The sequence below is a fragment of the Idiotropiscis lumnitzeri genome, chromosome 11 (genome assembly GCF_059441095.1).
Source record: "Idiotropiscis lumnitzeri isolate Australia: NSW breed Sydney's pygmy pipehorse chromosome 11, RoL_Ilum_1.0, whole genome shotgun sequence".
NCBI classification, from domain to species: Eukaryota; Metazoa; Chordata; class Actinopteri; order Syngnathiformes; family Syngnathidae; genus Idiotropiscis; species Idiotropiscis lumnitzeri.
This window is the reverse complement of record NC_142401.1, coordinates 14678241-14684240: the sequence shown is the minus strand read 5'-3', so window position 1 is coordinate 14684240 and position 6000 is coordinate 14678241.

Sequence of the window (6000 nt, the reverse complement as noted above, 5' to 3'; positions counted from 1 at the left end):
TTTGGGTGCACTTTATGCTTGCAATTTGTTTTGTGTGTACTCAAAATGGGTTTTTATTAAGGTTAAGTATACGCGTGTTTAAAACATGTGAGTGGGATAAAATAGCGTTTGTAAAACTGTATACCCTCCTCCACTCTAGTGACGGATGCGCAACTTAGATGTCGTGGAAAACAGCTTTTTTAACACTTTCTACTTTAGTGATTAGTTTTGTATTATTATTCAGAATTGGTAGGGCCTGACTTCTCCTGACAAACGTTGTTGCTAGGCAGCATGTTTATTATGCTACAAACCATCACGTGAACTTTGTCCCAGTATGCTGCTACTAAAGGAAAAGTGCACAAACTAACATACGATTTGGACTTTTTCCAAACTACACCTCATTTATGCATCGCGGTACAGTATACGTGCCCTATAGTTGCCGCACATGTGCTGACCTCTTTGCTCTAAACACAAGCCCGTGTGTGTTCGTGTGTGCGTGTACCGCATGCCCATGAGTGGACGTAATGGATTTCATTTATCATCATCCGAGCAGCAGAAATTATGTTAAACAAGCCGCATACTGTGTCAGTATTGGAAGAGTTGAAGCAACATCTACCTGAGCGCATTAGCTGGAATTTCGTCTCAATCCTGCTTGTGAAATTACATTTGAACGCCACTAACTGTCATTTTATAATAATTCTCTTTTTTCCACACAAGGAGAATAATGGCCTGGCTAATTAATCCTTATTTTGTGTCTTGATACAAAACAGAGAAACACTTGTATTGTGTGGGTCTTTTGTGAGAGTGACAGCAAAGAGAATGGAGGCGACCCCTCAGAATAGACAAGCTAAAACGTTATTGTGTATAAAAACATGCGAGGCAGCAACTTTAATGTTCTAGTGTGTATAGCCCGACTGTTGTGACTGGTGCACAACTTTCAACTCCACATCACTCACTACAATGTATATCGCGACAGATATTGCTTCCCTTCCTTACCATCTTGCTTTTTTGCATTTCGAAATTCTGACCAGCCTCATTAAAATCATGAATATAGAAAATAAAAAAAAAGCACTTGAATCACTGTCTGCTGTAGTGGATGAGGCACAATGTTGACCTTCAAGACTGTAAAACAAAACTGATTTGGAATTGCTGCATTCTGTTGTGATTTATGTAACTCACAGATATCAAGACTCATGCACGTTTTTGGAAAACCGCCTTTGCGTTCATGATATTGACGCTAATACACAAATGGAAAAAAAAATGTTTTTGCATTATTGTCTGCTGTTGCCACTGATGTGTAATTTGGACAGCATGAATGACACATGCGGAAAAAAACGATTTGAGTTGCTCTCTCCTATGGTGACTGATGTGTAACTTTCACACCAACACTCACACATGCAGTCAACCCACGTGATTTGCAGGGGATAAGGACCGGGCCATACCGTGATTAGCGAAAAACTGCATATAAATGACGGCCTGTTTGAATGCATTAGAAAATCAAAACAATCAAAAATGGAAAAACAAACAAAAAAAAACTTAAATGTTGAAAAAATATTGAAAAAAAAACCGCTTCCATTGGCTGGGAAGCAAGTCGACGTGTTACTCCCACAGTGGCGCAAACACCCGTTTCTAACTGCGAAAATGCCAAAAGAAAGAAAACTCCACCCATGCGCAAAGTTAGAGTGCGCTTTGCGCTACAATTTTGCTGGGCAGGAAAATAGGGCCTCAATAAGACTCAGACATATGGGAAAAAAAGTATCTTGAATCCTGTTATGACAATTTTTTTTTTTTTTTAATTATACAGATAAGGCCTTGACTTGGACTGACAATGCTATTGACATTTCAGTGGCCTTTGCCAGGGTTCCTGATCTGCGCGACAGGGTCGACTCTCCCCTCTCGCGTCTCACATAGAAGAAGTGAGGGAACGGTTGGGAGGAAGTGATGTGACCACAAAGACATGTAAGAGATGTAACAAGCGAAAACACCAAACACTGCGGTACCCTGACCTCAAACGAAGACGAGCAAGTTTTCGCAACACTCTAAATGTCAGCTTGGGACAATTAGAGCACATTTTAAGTAACATAGCAGTTTTAAAAATAGTCTGTATAAATACTAATAGTAATCCAATGCCAGTTTGCCTCGGGCGCTGTAATAAAGGCCGCTCAAGCAAAGCTAAGCATTTTTGACGGTTTTTCCCTCGTCCTGAATGAACTGTCACAGTAGAGGGAGGAAAGCAACCATCTTGTCAGATTGACTTTATTTCAGGATTCTCCTGTCGTCCGGCTCATGTCCGCAAAAGCTCACCCAAATTTAACTGCGCTCGTGTTCCAAGATGAGTGCGTGACACCTTGGAAAGTGTGACCCAGGAAGACCTGAATCTTTGGGTCTCAACTCAGGTTGCTATATTGCGTTAGCATTCGAACTGTTTTCATGTTTTCAACTCACATTTGATACAGCAACCGACAAAACAATTACTCTGTTGCCGTATTGCCATATGTTGCTATATAGCATGCCAACTGTTAGTAAATTAGCTCATTTTTCATCGAGAACGGCTCTCATCAAAAGAGCAAGATTTAAAATCCTTATCAATTTGTTTTCGCATTTTCTGTATGCAGGGTGCTTTCTCGGCAGTTGTTGGCCAACCAACTGATACAATTTTAGAATTTAATCAACTTTTATTCTAAATATTAGTACTCGACAGCATGATTTAAAATCTTCTTTTATCAAGCTCTCTTGGTGTCGTATTTTCCCAGATTATTATCTTTGGTAGTCATACCAACTGATAGCAATTTAGCATGTTATGAAACATAAATATATGGGCAAGACGCAAACATTCTTTTTGATATTCCTTATCATTCAGTTTGCTATCTTCATCAATTCTCATTTGAAATAGCACCTAAAGGAAAGTCGTTCTTATGAATCTCCTTCGGTGCTGCTAATAACGCTGCTCTTTTGCTTTATGTTAGATTACAGAATGTTAGCATGTCTGCACGTCATCAGTTCTCATTTGATATTCCGCCCAATTGTTCCCAAATTATCATCAATCTCTCATTGCCATTGCGCTATGTTAGCATGTCTAATCCCACACTCAAGGATGCTACATTGCTATATGTTTAAATAATTGATCAAATTCTAACATACTACCAATTATTATAAAGTCCGTAAAAGCCTGATTTGATTTCAGTACTCAGGTTGCACTTTTGATGTTAGCATACTGACTATTAGCATGTTAGCATTTGAGGCATTCTCTATAAATAATACTGCCTACCAGACATGATTTTAAATTGTGGTGAGGAGGAAGTGATATAGCCATAAATATATGAATCTGCAGTTTGTAGTGTTTGGGTGATGTTATCTGACTATGATGTGCTGATAATTGTATCATCTCAAGTATGGACCTCAAATAATAGTGTTGTGACTTAGCCTTTCAGATGATAACATTTCACTTAGAATTTGATTTGACCTTTTCTATCTAGAACATTCACAAATGTATGTGATGTGATATATAAATTTAGAAATTCAGCTTGCCGGCTTCTTCTCACATTGCAAACACATGCCTGTTAGATGTTTGTTTTCGGGTGAATCTTAATTTTCTCGCTGAAACAGCTGGGATAGGATCCACAGAACCTGTGACTAATAAGGACAAGCACTATAGAAAAGAAATGGATGTGTGTGCCTTGTGATTAACTGGCAGACAACCCAGGGTGCCAAACGGTTCCCTCATAAGTCAGCTGGGATAGACTGTATGTAGCTCACCTGCAGCCCTAATGAGGACAAGTGGTATAAAAAAATTGAAAATTGAAAATGGATGAATGGATAATCTTTTAATCCCCATGTCTTTGGCACATGGTTTTCAATGCCCCCTAAAAATGCAATGCCAGCAAATTTTCCAGTTGCACACATACTGTCATTTTATATAACACCATCATTTTCTTTTGGATGTGGCAACTGTGTGAAATATTTGAATATTTGGAATAATACATAATATTATATTTTTATGTTTTTTAAATATTTCTTCTTAGTGCTACTTGATTGGTACCAACAAAACGAAAACAATAAGCGTCAAGTGCAAAATGAAACACTTCTGTTGAACAATCAGACAATTTTAGAGGCTTTTTAGACCGCCCACACAAATTAGTCATCTTGCAAATAAGGGAGCCATTTTAACTAAGTTTCGCTTTATCGAGAAGACTGACTTTTTCAGTCACTTTGCGGTTGCGATGTGCTGATCCAGGGTTACGGCAAAATAATAGCAGACAAAACTCTTCATGTCTATGACAACTAGAACTCCCTCCTGGTGAATATGCATTAAAAGGAGATACAGTTTGTATTTCTTTCACAACTTGAAAACAGTTCCCAGGTGGCTCAATCTGCTAAAATGCACAAAGGTTAAAGAATTGGGGCACACTTAATATCAAGTCTCCACACTCTGGTTCAAAGCAGTTCTGTCTCATGTAAATGCGGAGTACGGTTGCCATGATGATCTGGCAGCAATTTAGCTACTTTACCGAATCCTCTACAGTCCAGGCGTGGGCAAACTATGGCCCGGGGGCCACATACGGCCTCTTAAATGTTTTAATCCGGCCCACCGAACTTGAAAAAAATTAAATGAATAAACGTCGTTAATGTTTTATATTTACTTATTTATCGTTGTAATGCTTTTGTTCACTTTCATTTAAATTTTTTTTTTTTTCTCTGATGAGGTGAGGTGACCAAAACACTCCATCCATCTGCTCCTGGTACGGCCCCTCTGTCAAACTTTAGAACCCATTGTGGCCCGCCAATCAAAAACTTTGCCCACCCCTGCTCTACACTGTAAAAAAAAATGGGGAGTGATATTTACTTGAAAAAAATCTAGTACGTTTTTTTTCACTCAGTAAGTAAATTTTACAAGGAGAGTTTCTGAGTAAATATCACTAGTATATTGAATTAAAAAGAAGTCACTCAATGGAAATTACCTCTTACTTTTGTAATGTGATTGAGGATTGAACTGACAACAACTGCTCTACACCTGAGCTATGGATCCGCACCTTGGGATGAATATTTTGATGGTATTTCCAACAGGAGGCCAAAAAAACGTCGATTTTGAGGTAGGATTTTGGTTTGCACTTGACATCAATCTACTTACAGACCAGAGCAGAGTCACGTCTCAGGTGTCGAGTGGCCTTCTCCCTGTCTTGAAGTCGTCGGTACGATCCTCTACCGCATCTTGTGAAATTTGCTTACAATTTCTGAGTTAAAAAACTTTACTAGGATTTTTCAAGTAAATAACACTCCCCATTTTTTACAGTGATAAATATAGACTATTTAAAATAAAAAAAGCGACAAGCAACAAATCAACACGTTGTGGTGTAGACTCAGACCCCCCTCTGCGTCCACACTCGTGTTTGGCTGACGCGACCTTTTTTTTTTCTTTTTTGCTACATTTATGCGTCTATGTACTTGCAAGCTGGCCCAAAACATTTTCAGCATTTGTTGCACTGTAAGGTAACATGCTAACATGCGATTAGAATTTGTTTAAGTTATGACATCATTTCTCAAAGTGAACGTTCATCTTTCTTTTCTGTACATTAGCGTTATTTTTGTTCCTTCGATGCAACTGCAAACAGAAAAAACATTGTCAGGAGCTAAAGCAGTCAAGAAAGTGCTAATATTCTCACGTCATTTTGTGTTTGAGTGTCTAGCTTTGAAACAAATATTGTAAACAATGGAGCGCTTGCAAACACTGCACACAACTCTGAATTGTGTCCGGGCTTGTCCACCCTTATGACCAGCCCCTAAAATAGGTGGCTGATGGATTTCACAATAAAAACACATGCATTCCATTTGTTGCAAGTCAGCCATTTTATTATATTTCTTTTTTTTTCTTAGAGGGCAGATGTCCAAAGCAGCAATAGTGTGGCATATGGCTTGATTTTTCTCGATTTTGCAGACTCACTTTATAACCATTCCCTGTGGGGTGTCATACTTACAGAAACATTTATTTTCACTCTGCAAGGACTTTAATCATTTTTAATCCAT